This window comes from Crinia signifera, chromosome 5 (genome assembly GCF_055691185.1).
Source record: "Crinia signifera chromosome 5, ASM5569118v1, whole genome shotgun sequence".
NCBI lineage: Eukaryota > Metazoa > Chordata > Amphibia > Anura > Myobatrachidae > Crinia > Crinia signifera.
In genome coordinates, this window is record NC_139221.1 from 220237287 (window position 1) to 220252334 (window position 15048).

Below are 15048 nucleotides of genomic sequence, written 5' to 3' on the forward strand. Positions count from 1 at the left end.
CCACACCGCTACACTCTAACAGGGATCAGCTGAAATACTCAAGGTGGAAAAACCAACACTTATCTCTGTCAGACAGGGTCTGTGTTCATACAGGGTCTCATAGACTGCAGCAATGGTTCCCTGACACAGGCAGGACTTCACAGGACACCCAGCAGGAGTGATTGCTGGAATACTCAGGACTGTGACAGAACTCCCACAAGACTTTAACCAGACTCAGACAAGGATTAAACAAAACTATAACCGGCAGGGTCTCAATGCTGGGAAAATGCCTGAATACCCAGAGGCCTAGCAGGCAGCCACACCCAAGACCAAGGTGTACATGAAACCCAGGCAGGGTGCATCAGCAAAACCCGAGCAAGTACTGATCAAATAAATGACCAAACGGCCAGGGGGGATGCGCATCGGATCGGAATCGGATTTAAAACATGCCAAAACATGCCCAATTTACATGCAATCGGTCAAGACTGTATTGAAATTGTTGGAATTGAGGCCAAATCATTCTGGTATGTACCCAGCACTTGCTGAGATGCAATACACCTAGTACATTTCCAATTACAGAAACTGTTTAAATTCATTTACTGATGCTCAATCTTTTTTTTTTAATACTTTTGCTACATAGTTATTCATTTTTGACTACCGGCCAATGCTATTTTTGTCATGTTTACTTATAAGTGTCGCATAAAAACTTTTATATTTAAATGGTTTTTTTTTCTAGAACACCATCTGGTAGTTATAATAACAGTAAAAATAGACAAATGAGTTCATATAAAATAGAGTAAAATACTTGATTTGGAAAAAGCCAAGAAACAGAACAAACATTTTAGCATCCCAAAAAATATGTCTTGGTGTAATACAGTATAGTACGTTCAGTGATACAGAAGAGTAAATCTGGTCATCTGTATACAGTTCTTTTTATGATTACATTTTGTGGATATTGGAAATTAACACATTAAGACGACTTTTTACTTACTAAAGATGGTACTGTACTTCATGCAAATAATGTGATTGACTGGGTTTAAGGATTGAGCAGTCATTAAATTAAATATGTCCAAATCTTCTGATCTTATTATTTATTCCCTTTTATACCAGATTGTACTTTAAGCCTGCTTTAGCAGATCCTTGAGTCAATTATTAAGCTCTCTAAACTCATCTAAGTTTCTACGTATCAATTTTTTCTCTCCTTCTGTTCTGGTGACAATGTCAAAAAGAGATTAAAGCAGTCTTTATTAACATTGTTCTTTTCTTTCAACATACAGACTTATTCCCTCAGAGTTACTTCTGAAACATTAAAAAATATTTTATATCCTTTCATATTGTTAATGGCAGACTGCTGACTGTCTGCAATTAAAGGTTTATTATATATAGTTTATTGTATATAATGTATTTGCAAAATTGTTCTTTTGCAATAGGAGAGAGGAAACACCTCCTCTGAAATCTAAATCTAAATGCTATAACCATATACAGGATTGTATACAATAAGGAAAAACAAAAATACTCATGGCACAATTAAAATATTACAATCATTAATAAAATGTAAATTATAAGAATAATTAATGTGAAAAAAAATTGTTCGGGGGGCGTGACCTGGTGAGAGAGGGAGACAGACGTGCCCTACAGAGCTCTCTCCAGACACGGGTAGAACATAGCCTCTACCCCCCCAGAAAAAGATCACATTGCTGGATCTCGTTATACCTGAGGGTCCGGACTGACATCCGAGCTGGCTGCGGGGCTTGAGGGGGATTTGTGCGGCTGACAGTGGACAACGGCTGTGGGACACGAGCGGTGCAGGAGAGACGGCGTCAGGCGCTGGCCAGAACTCTGACGGCTTCCGGCGCACAGAGCAGAGACACACGCCGGGCTGCAGCCGCGGGTGAACGAGCGGGGAGAGAGCCACGCTGAGGCTTGGAGACAGGACGCCCTAGAACAGAGGGACGGACGGAGGAGAAGCGTGCGGCTGTTCCACCGGACACACGGCGCTCACGCTCATCCGCCTCACCCGACATCAACCCGGTCCCGACACCAAAGCAGCTGAAAAGGAGACGTGCGGTGCAACTACCAACAGGCACGCACGGATCTCCGACCACCATCTGCACCAGACTCCGGGACACAGAGGGCAGAGGGAGCCAAAACTACAGGTGGAGGAGAAAGTCTGGGAAGCAGAAAACGTACAGCAGAGGGTGAGACGCCCGGTGGGCCTATGTGACATGCTGAATGTATGCTGGTGGTAGAAGATAATTGTTGAGAAAGCTGTACTAATCCCTGTCGATAAACTGCACAAGACCTGATAACAGACCAAGGGCAGGAAACCAACATCTTTAACTCACAGAAGTAGTAGTACCACCGGGCTGTAGACACCTATTTAATATCAAGCCCTGCTGGAAAGTGTATAAATCTACCTGGGACTGAAAGCTAATATCTTAAACAGCAGAAATTGCAGCAATTTGCTGCCAAGTGGCAGATACACACTATAAGACTTTGCTAAATAATCTGCTGGAAAACCCTACTTTAATCTATAAAAATTACAGAGATCCACAGCCAGATTGTTTGACACCAAATAAGGGGCAGGAAGTCAATATCTCTAACTCCAGCCTACGAAAACTGTAGAAAATTTATTACCGGCCCGCAGATACTCATTTAATATCAAGCACTGCTGAGAATTATACAAATTTGACAAACAAACCTGGGGATTGAAATTCAATACCTTAAACAGCAGAAATTACAGTGACTTGCTACCAGGTCGCAGATATATATTCAGCATCAAGGAAGGAAAGGGAGGAAAAGAAAGAAAAGGAAAGGAAGAACAAAAAATAAAATCTGCTAAATAAATTGTGGGAAATTACTATTCCAAAATACAGAAACTGCAGAGATCCATCACCTGCTTGGTGGAAGACTAGAGAGACTTATACAAGTTGGAGAGATCTAGTACTGGACCGGCAGATTCTTACTCACATGGTGAAGCGAGCACCCTGAATATTACGGACATTATCAGTTTTTCCCCCTTTCTTCTTAAATTTTGAGGAAAACGGCACAGAATTGCTAATAAAAGTGAGGTGGAAAGCTACTATTTTCACTTCATAGAAAGTACAGAAATTTACGTATTGACCAGTGAGCCCCGATATATCGTGACATAGATATCAGGGAGGCCAGTGAAGACTGAGGGAGAAATCCAACATACTCTCCAAAATGGATAAATACATTGGAAAAGCTTCAAAAAATTCACAAGCGGCTAAAACTGGCAGAGGGCGAGGATGAGAGAATTCAACACTAGAGACCCCTGCTTCACCAGCAAATTCTCAACAATCCTGGTCCAATAAATCATCTACTGAGATACCACAAGTATTTACAACAGAAGAAATTACAAACATACTATCATCTTTACTAGACAAGAAGCTGGCACCACTAAAAGAATCATTAGATGCAGCTCTTATCCAGATAAACAAACAAGAACAACGCATCTCCACGGCTGAACAACGCATCTCAGATTTAGAAGATGATCTAGCCATAACTCGTACCACGCTAGAAGAAAATACAAAAATCTTAACAACAATGCAAGATAAACTAGAAGATCTCGAAAATAGAAACAGAAGGAATAATGTGAGAATTATTGGGGTACCAGAATCCGTCAAGCCATATGAATTAATGCAATTTACGACCCAATGGTTGCTTAAAGAACTGGGCATAACCACCACATGTAATAATTTACAGATTGAAAGAATACATCGAATTGGACCGGACAGACAAACCACAAGAGACAGACCAAGACCAGTAATAATGCGAATATTAAATTATGCAGATAAAGCTCGACTAATGGACGCTTACCGAAAACATTCCAATCTAAAGTATCAAGATAAGAAGATTCTGCTATTTCAGGACTTTTCCTATATGGTGGCCACAAAACGCCGAGAGTTTTCACCAATATGCAAATGTCTATTTGAATCTGGATATAAGTTTGCACTTCTGTACCCGGCTAAATTGAAAATCAACCATGACGGGAAAGCATATATATTCGATTCCCCACAAGCCGCAAAAAAGTATGTGGACTCTCTGATATCACCAAAATCCCCCCGCAAAGAAGGAGCAGACTGAGGCAGATCGAGTAAAAAATTTGCTTTTCATTATATCTTCCTTTCTTTTTCTTAAACTGCATTATAGTCATATTCAAGCGTTAATGGAAAAAAAATGTTTGGGAAAATGTATTAATTTGGAGCGTAGAGAAAATATGGGAATTTTGTGCTTTCCCCACCTTTTCTTTCTGTCATATTTTTCCCTTTTTTGTAATATTTTTTATATAGGGACTAAATGGATAGGAGAATTGGTGTGGGAGGAACAAAACAATATACATAAAAGCATTGATGTGAATGTAAAACTTTGGGTCCGAGGGGGAGGGGGAGAAGGGGGGTGAAGGGAGGGGGGAGAGGGGGGGTGAAGGGAGGGAGGGGAGGGGAGGTGGGAGGGGGAAAAATTGATTGTTTAAAGATGTTAAAAGGTAGTTCTAACTGTAGAAATGTTTATGATAATGTAAGGAATAATCAAGCTGTTAAATATCTAAAACCCAATTATCCGTATGCTGGGACGGATAGGGCCAAGATATATGTACAAATCAAATACATGAGGCCAAGAGAAGGTGTGGGTTAATATGCCAGAAACTAAAACAAATCAGGAAAAAAGAGAGATCAAGTTTGTGACATGGAACATAGAAGGCATTAACACTCCAGTAAAAAAAAAGAAAATATTAACAGCACTTAAACGGATGAAACCAGATGTCGTTTTTCTACAAGAAACGCACTGGAAAGCATCAGATAAGAACACTTTTAGAGATTCATGGACAGGTAGCTATTATACTGCATCATTTAATTCCAAACGCAGGGGAGTATTAAGTATTAATTATTACAACATCAAGTTAAGTCTATCCTCAGTGATCCCGAAGGCCGGTATCTATTCTTGAAAGTAGAAATTCAAGAGGTACAATATACACTGGCCACGATATACGCCCCCAACAGCCCTAACGCTTCATTTTTCACCACTATTTATACAAAATTAATTGACTGGGCAGAAGGAGAGATCATACTGGGTGGTGATTTTAATTGTGTCCAATCAACTGGTTTAGATAGGACGTCTTCCACTAATACTTTAAAGAATAACCCATCCACATTTTCACTATTATCTAATGCATTACATTTATGTGATCCCTGGCGCACTCACTATCCGATTAACCGCGAATATACTTTTTTTTCTCACCCACATAATTCCTCATCACGGATTGATTTTTGGCTTGTCACAGAAACACTATTAAGTAAAATTGTTCAGACACATATTGAACCAATTATAATATCAGACCATGCACCTGTTTGGTTTACCTTAACACTACCCCGACCTATAGTTAAATCATTTAATTGGAGATTCCCTTCACACATGGAAAAATCAATAGACTTTTGCACACACTTAAATTTAGCGTTTCAAAATTATTCTAATGACAATATATTACACAAAGAGGATATTAATTTATTTTGGACCACTTCAAAACCAGTAGTGAGAGGGCAAATACTGGAATATATGTCGAGGAGACGTCGCCTTCTAACTTCACAATTGAAAGACTTAGGGGCAAACTTAACAGAAACATATAATACATTTCTGCTAAATAAAACAACAGAAAACCGAGAAGAATATAAAAAGGCTAAACAACTATATGACATAGTATGTACGGAGAAGGCACAATTTGCATATAACAATCAGCATAACAAATTTTTTAGAAGAGGCAATAAAACGGGTAAAATATTAGCCAATTTGATTAGATCTTATTCTTCAACCTCATTTATTAAACAAATAGGTACAACAGATGACAATAAAACAACGGATACCACTCAAATCTCAGAAACATTTGTACAATATTATAAATCCCTATACACTTCACCAAAAGATGACCCTGTAACAGGGATGGATTTTCTTAAAAAAGCTAAATTACCTACTTTAACAGAAGAGGAAAGGAAATCCTTAATTGAACCGATTACTGATAAAGAAATACTTTCAATAATAAAATTATTGAAAAAAGGGAAATCCCCCGGACCTGATGGACTGGGGGCAGAATATTACAAGATACTAGCCCCGCAAATAGTTCCCCATTTAACAACATTATTTAATTCACTATTAACAGGCCATATACCACCTTCTGGGTTTAATGAGGCAAGAATAGTGGTATTCCCTAAACCTAATAAAGACCATACGTTGGTACAATCATATCGTCCAATATCGTTATTAAATCAAGATATGAAGATATTCTCAAAACTGATAGCGGATCGCTTACAATATGTATTACAGCGTACTTTACACCCTGCCCAAAATGGCTTTGTGAAAGGCAGAACATCGGTACACAACATACGAATGTTAATGGCTGCGATCCACCACGCTCAGAAAACAAAACTTTGCAATGCATTAGTAGTAAGTTGTGACGCCGATAAGGCATTTGACCGGGTATCGTGGACCCATATCCAACGGACATTGCAAATACAAAAATTTGGATCCCAATTTATAGAAATATTTCGTATGTTGTATAGCCGACCAATGACATTTCTAACAATAAATGGGCTTAATTCCCCCAGGTTCCAATTGTACAGAGGTACACGACAAGGGTGCCCGTTATCACCATTATTTTTTAATATTGCATTAGATTCATTGATCCGTACATGTGAATTGGAAAAATCTTGGGAAGGAATAAAGATAGGGACTTACAACATCAAAGTATCGGCATTCGCTGATGATCTGTTGTTGTATATTAAAGAACCAAAACTTTGCATGTCCAGATTAATGAATATTTTTCAAATGTTTCACCAGATATCAGGTTTTTTAATTAACCATCATAAGTCAGAAGCCTTAGCGATAGGTACAAGTACTATAAATCAGGGAGACCAGAGATTCCCCTTCACTTGGGCGAAAGATAGCATGCGTTATCTGGGTCTACGCATTCCAAAAAAGATAACAGATATGTACAGCTATAATACTATCTATGGCATAAAACAAATGCTAAAAGATTTTACGAAGTGGCAATATTTGCCCCTTTCATACTATGGAAGATGCCATTTATATAAAATGGTATCATTCCCACGCCTCCTATATATTTTACAGATGATGCCTTTTTTGATTGCTAAACGGGACGTACATACTATAAATCAAGCACTAACAAAATTCATATGGGCAAATAAACGACCGAGAATCTCATTATTTAAACTACAACAACCAATAACATTAGGAGGAGTGAATCTGCCATCTGTAGAAGACTATGCAATGGCAGCCAATTATAGATATGCGCTAGATTGGGCAAGAGGCATAAATAATTATGTTAACTTAGATCTGGAACAATCCATGATACCACAAACCGACCTAAGTGCCATTTTACATACTCCACTCAACTCTTTAAATGTGGAAATAAAAAACAACCCATTGCTATACACTACATGCTTGGCATGGCAAACTTTGAGAAAACGAAGGAGACTACCCATACAAATCTCTGGGTTCATATCATTACTAGATAATGTACAATTTCCGGCTGGTGAAAATAATGCCATTATTCGTAGCTGGCATAGACAAGGTTTACGTTGTATATACCAATTTATGGATAAAAATGGTTTAAATATTTTAACCTTGGACCAGTTCAAAAGTAAATATCCAGACATAGATTTCCCATATTTCGCCTATTTTCAAATACGAAGCTATATACAAGATATATTACCCCAATTAAGAATAATAGATACAGGTCGAGTATCCCGTATCCGAATATCCGTTATCCGAATTATTCCGAAATACGGACATTCCAGAAAGTGAAAAAAAAATTTTTTTTTGCTAAAAACTCACTGGAGACATTTGTAACAGCATCACTGGGGACATGATATGTAACTGGCACTATATATGTGCAAGACAATGATTGCTTGGCATTCAAATTCAGTGCTGAGATAGTACACACATTTTGTTTCACGTTTTGAAACCTTGTTTTTTGAACAATTAAAATATATTTGTGTGTATTTTATGTGGTAATAAAATATATTTGTGTGTATATTATGTGTTTATACAGCATAAATGCAAGATACTTCAGAATACATCATTGAAATATTAAAATATTCCGAAATACGGAATAATCCGTTATCCAAAATTCTCCTGGTCCCGAGCATTTTTGATAAGGGATACTCAACCTGTAGTACATTTCCACTGGATAGAGCGATACGACTTAAACAAGATTGTGGATATTCTTCATCATTAATACAGGATTTAACCAGGAGAAAAATAGATCTCCAAAAAATAAAGACAGGACTTGCCAAATGGCAAGTGACATCTGAAAATATAAATCTACAAAAGATCATACAATGGAATAATAAATTAAAAAAACAATTAGTATCCTCATCATATACCGAGATGCAAGACAAAATACTCCATCGAGCATATTATACACCCAAATTGAGATACCTAACTGGGGCATCAGACAACTCAAGATGTTTTAAATGTAATATGGAAAATGCAGATATTATAAACTGCATGTGGGAATGCTTGATAATACAAATATTTTGGGGGGAAGTCCAGAAATATATAAATAACGAAATAGGGATTCCATTTGTGGTATCAAAACACTGGGCATTTTGGAACCACTATACACCCCAGAATAAAAATGTAACACAAAATACAAAACAATTACTAGCCCGAATAGCAGCAGCGTCTAAAAAGGCGATATTATCCCAATGGATAAATAATGAGCCAATACCTATAGCCCTAATGACATCTAGACTCCAGTTTCTTTATCAGATGGATTGGGCAGAGTGCATTCTAGAGGTGGAAATTAAATCTAATAAATTTTTTGCTATATGGCTATTATATATAAAAACATTACAAATGACAACTAAAGATCAAATACGCAAAATAGTGGGAAAAACTACATGGTATAATACAAGACTATTAGCTACAGGAACTACACCATTTTAGGAAAAATACACATCACATTATAAAAATTTGAATGGAGGGGGAGGGGGGTGGGAGGGGAGAAGAGGAGAGGGACGGACCCAGAGAGAATAAATGTATATTCAGCTTGGTTGAAGGATGAAGATAGGAACCAATAAATAAAGATATTGGCGACTTAATGCTTATTAACTTTAAATTGGTAATGTATACAAAACACTTCAAATGATGTGCATTGTAAACAAATATTTTGGAATATGAGATGTGACATATATGCATGAAAACAAAATATGTAAAATACAAGTGTTTATGAAATATGTAATTTTAACTTTTACACATTAATAAAGAAATAAAAAAAAAAGAATAATTAATGTTTAGCAACACCAACAGGTCATTTCAGATAATCCTCTCAATATCAAACTTATAATTGCACTTATTTTTTAATTTCCTTGCTTGATTGCCTGATTAATTATATGCTACAACAGAGAAAAACAGATACACCTGTAAAAGTCTAACCACGTCACCTTTGGCACTGTCATACTGTATGTTACATTAACTTATCTATTAGTATATCGTACAAGAGGTTTTATATTACTTAATCTTTGATGTATGGGGTCTTCAAACCCCAATATTTGACAAGACTTATGTCATAATATTGAAACTTAACACTGAGGGGGAAAATTACTAACAGACTAATGGCTACGAATAGACGTATTCATAGACTTTTTTAACCGTAAATTCATATTTCTGAATTTACAAAGGGCAGTATACGGCCATTTGTAACATTTTTACAGGCTTATTCCTATTCCTATTCAGGAATATGAATAGGAATCACCATTCATTCGAATGGTGGTTCCAAATTTACTAACCAGCTATATGTAGCATAAGGCCGGTATTTGTCCTGAAAATACGTCTGGAAAATACTCCTCATCAATCAGATCCGTGCAGGCTTCTATGTGTAAAAATAGATAAAAATAAATAATTAATGATAAAAACCCGATGTGCGCTCCCCCCGCCCCTCAAAGAGCCTGGTCCTGGTTTAAGAAATTGAGGGGCCAAAAAGAATGGGGTTCCCTCTATTTCTAAAACCAGCAATAGGCTCAAGGGCTGGTTATGGTTTCCAAAATACAGGAGACAAAGGGGGTTATTCAGGTTGATTCGCAAGGCTGCGAATTCGTAGCCTTGCGAGTCCACCAAACCCCGCCCGGCGAACGCACGCCCCCCCCCCCCCCCCGCCGCCCCAGCAAAGTGCGGCTTCGCCCGCACAGCAGCAAATGGATGTTTTGCATAAACATCCATTCGCTTTGCTGGGGTGTCCGCCCACATCATTCGATGGTCACCGACCATCGAATGATGTTTAGCGTGCACGCATATATAAGTGACTTTTCAGTTGCGTATATATGCGTGCACGCTGGCGTGATATGGGCGGGCAGCTGACATCCATTGATGTCAGCTACCCGGCCCACACACCCGCGTCACTGCCTCATTACCATGAGAACGCCCAGCATTCTCATCGAAACGCTGTGCGTTCCCATATGCTAATGTGGCAGACCTGCGCTCCCCGCCCATCTCCGCCCCCCCCCCCCCCTCGCTGCCATGGGTGTGTGCACCCGGCGACCCAAAAGGTCGCCGTGGGTGCACGCACCATGCGCCTGCACATGCGCAGAAACACGCGTAGAAACAGCCAGCAGGGTAATGCCTCAGCCGGGTCAAAGCATTAGAAGTTCTCCCGGCCAAAGCATTCACCCCCTGACTGTTCAGCCCAGCAAAACTCGGCTCCTGATTGGCTGAGGGTTGGGTAATCCCGCAGTTCATGGGAGGAGTGGAGAATGTAAACAATACATTCTCTGCTACTCCTGGGCCGCTGGTTCACTTGTCAGTTTGTTTGTTTTACCTGTCGTGGATGCTACATGGCACCAAGAGGACGCAATCTTTACTAGAGGACTAGGTAAGTACATTTTCCTTCCATATGTACCCGTACATCTGTATGCTGGGCTATTGTAGAAGCATTATAAGCGGCTTGTAATGCAGCAATTGGGATTGGGAGGTCCCATCTCCTGTACTGTTTAATATTTGCTGACCTGTTCTCGCAATCCCATGAAAACTAGTCCACACAGAACTTTGAAGCATAGTGTGTACAGTGCTCAGTGTGGGCCTTCTGAGTGATATCTTTTAAAATATCCTCTAGTGCAGTGGTTCCCAAACTGTGTGCCTAGGCACCCTGGGGTGCCTCAGGACACTTGCAGGGGTGCCTTAGGTTGGTGGACCAAGATCAATTCATATTAGTTATGGTCAATGTACCAGGCAAAACCAGTGCTGGTGGCTGCCAATCATAAAATCTGTGGACAAACAGAAGCAAATTCTGTCCCTCACCAGAAAACTGTGACGTATAAACACAATGTACTTAATTTAATTTTTTTCTGAATTTCTCGATAAGAAGCATTTGGCCTAGGGGTGCCTTGAAAATATTTTGATGCTCTAGGGTGCCGTGATTAAAAAATGTTTGGGAACCACTACTCTAGTGTCTAGTGTGTCATCCTTAAGGACCCTTTATGTTTTCTGAACATGCAGGTCAATTCTGCTATATAGCCAACAACCTGCATGTTCAGCAGGTCCCGCTGACATAACTGAACGATATTGTTTACCGGTATTGTTCAGTCTATACACCTGTGGACAATATTGTTAACTTTATCAGCCAAGATTGCCTTGTGTATATGGGGCTATAGTGAAACAGCAAAGGTATCAATATATGTAGAGCTGCATTTTTATCCCAGGCTGGAACTTTGCTCTGATGCTAGTTTGCTTTTATAATATTTACATTAAACTTAAGAAAATTTTATATTATATGCTATTATATGTTTCCGCTAATGGGTGACACTTGTATCTCTGGATGATGTAAGGGCTCATTTACTAATGATGCATATAGCTGTAAATTAACATAAACCTATAGCAACCAATCATACATTTGCTGTCATTTAGTGTTTATTCTAGCACCCGCCACCTTTGAAAACCCAAGCAGTTCCTCTTCCCTGCCTGGGGTGTCGCTGTCTGCTGTAATGCTTCTAGCACAGTGTGGTCTGTATATCAGTACTGATATGCAAACCAGACCTATGCTAGATACACCACAGCAGACAGTGACAGCACAGGCAGGGAACAGGAACTGCATGGGTTGTCAAAGTTAGCGGGTGCTAGAATGAACACTATCATTGTCTAGCTGGCATTAGACAAATAAAAAATGAATTACTTGCTATATTTTAGTGCTGTTGTACCTAAATGCGATATCCGTGAATTAGTCATGTAGAGTGAAAATAAACTCCACATAATTGGGGGACAATTTTACTTTTACAATGCCTTTATTTTGATCAGTTAAACACCTGCATATCAATCAATTATAATGTTGCCACTTCAAGATTTCCAGCCAATTCATGACTGGTGCTGTATTTTCATTTTAGGTATTTCACACTAAGGGGATTACTGATGGCAGTGTACTCAAATTAGAAGACCACATAGAAGCCCTGGGTGTGGGCCAAGTACATGAATCATCTCAAGCTGTCAAGAGATCATTATTTCTTTAACGACACAGAAATAAAGCACTGCAACGTACTGTATGATCCTTGGGTATAACAGATGTCGTATCTGAACTTGCATATCATTAGTAAGACAGACACTTCTTATATTTCAGGGATGCTTAATGAATTATGATTCTTAATTCACTGTATTGCAAGAGACTGCAGAATATTGCTTAATAATCACACTAATTAAAGGAAAATAAATCCCACCGGAATCAACAGAAGATAATTGGATGAAATGTTTTCAGAATTACATTTGTGAATATGTCCTTATGCAATAAGGTATAAGGCTAAAACTATTATTTAAAGAGGAATAACTGGTTGTCATGCATGCCGTTTACATTTTAAAATGGGAGGTATACAAACTGCATTGGCAAAGGACAAATAGGGGATACAGTCAGTTGGTCGACCTAAAGATGGTCGACAGTCATTAAGTCGACATACTGGAAGGTCGTCATGTGTCTAGGTGTCGACATTTGGGTAAAAAATAAACAGTGAAATACCCCATGTCGACCTTTTGACTGTCGACCGAACCCATGTCGACTTATTGCTTGTGTCGACCTAGACACCTGTCGACCTTACCCCATGTCGACCTAGACACCTGTCAACCTTGTGCCATGTCAACTTAGACACCTGTCGACCTTCCAGTATGTTGACCCAACAGTGTCAACCTAATGACTGTCGACCATCTTTAGTTCGAGAACCACATACCTAGAGGCTGATTCAGACCCGCTCGTAGCGAGCAGAATTCGGTCCCCCAGCCAATGGTGATGGTCTGCTCCTGCATGAAAATGTGCATGTGCAAACCCCCTGAACCAACGTCTTTGGGGAGTTTCTCTCTCATCGGGGTGTTCACTCCAGTATGGGAGGGCAGGGGGCGGAATCAGGGGAACAGCCAGTATTTTATGGGTGCGCCTATAGAAACGCTTGGCCTACCCCTGGGAACACAGGCATGTTGATGCCTGCTTGGGGCGGGCGGCTGACATCATATGATCAGCACCCGCCCCAAATTTGTCCATCTCCGGTCAGGATCAAAGTCAGTTTACACTGACTTATCTGGGAAGGGAAAAGAAAAAAGAATTCAATGGTGAGCGACCAACAAGTGATTTTTTGCCCATGCAGCCGCATACGGGTGAATGTGTAAGTGTACACATCCACTCGCATGCTTATGCGGGATTCATGTGGGGGAAAGGCATTCGGCAGGGCGGCATGTGGCTTTACCTGCTCGCTAGGCACACACAGCCTAGTGAACAGATCTGAATTAGGCCCCTAATGTGAAACATGGAAGCGGCTTTATGTTTCGGAGCAATGGCTGCTTTATAAGCAATGGTGAATGCCAGTTTCTTTTGTCAGTACAGTAAATTTCAGTACAGTTCATATGTTATTACATCAAAGATATTTCTTATTACTTGTTCCTTCACAAGTAAAGTTCACCACAAATATAGCAGCTTAGGTTTCGGACTTTCAAAACAAATATTGCAGAAAATCAGAACACTGTCTTTATTAAATTGTAAAATTCCATACACACGGGGCGATTTCTGCTAGACTGCATACTGAGCAATGTAGGCTAGGGAAATCATCCTTGTGCTTCCCGGTGGTGAGATCGCCCATACACAGGTAGCAATGTGTGTATGGATGCTCTGTGCTAACCAGTGTTCTCTGGTTGGAACACTGGTGATCTGACTAGATCTAGTCAGGTGATGGCAACGCATGTGACCGTGCATCACCATCTATTATACTCCCTTCTCTGATAATAAATGTACTTATTTTTTATTTACATTGCCCTTACAACTAAACATAATTAAGCAGAGAATACTTTTATTAATACTGTGAAACATTGATTTGCATTAGAAATATTGATAAATCATGTTTTCTAACATTCACAAACTAAAATTATTAGGTTTTGAAGTGGTTTATTTGACATCTTTCAATAAAAACAATTTTTTACTGTTTATTATTCTTATTACACTTGTGTGTGTGTGTGTGTGTGTGTGTATATATTTATATATATATATACACTAAACCTACAAAAACATACAAAGTTCACTCAGAGATAGATGACATTTAAAGTGAGAATGTTAGTTGTGGTTTCCTGCTCCCCCCCCTCGAGGCTATCCCCCGCACCCCTGGGTGGTAGGTGCGGGGTTGATAGCTGGTTTAAAAACAAGTAGTGGGCAACGGCAGTAGTGGATCTCACTGCCGTTATCCGCTACCCCTGCCACTCACTACCACCAGCGCCACTGCTTGCACCTCTGCCTGCTCATCACATGTAATGATGATCAGGCTGCTAAATGTAAATATAAAGAAAAAATCCATGTGAGGCGTGTGGTGTTCTCTCTGTGCACACTGACAATGAGCAGCAAGACACCAGATCAGTCTGTCAGTTTGTGACAGCCTGATCCGCTGTCCTATCACATCTGTCTCAGTGACAGGGGCGTGCTTTGATGTGGGCAGAAAGCACGTCCCTGACAATGAGGCAGAGTGTCAGGTGCCGCTTCCCCATTGATTTTCAATGGGCTTTGCAGCCTCAGTTACTCCCTGTGGC

At 39.6% G+C, this 15048-nt stretch overlaps 1 long non-coding RNA gene across 1 annotated transcript in view; it reads left to right on the top strand.

The window, feature by feature from the left end:
- LOC146080861 (uncharacterized) overlaps window positions 1-14342 on the top strand; it is a 54974-nt gene extending 40632 nt beyond the window's left edge. Inside the window, exon 3 of the long non-coding RNA XR_014475011.1 lies at window positions 12387-14342. This is a non-coding gene — a long non-coding RNA (uncharacterized LOC146080861). The remainder of the gene's footprint in view (window positions 1-12386) is intronic.
- The last annotated feature ends 706 nt before the right edge of the window (window positions 14343-15048 follow it).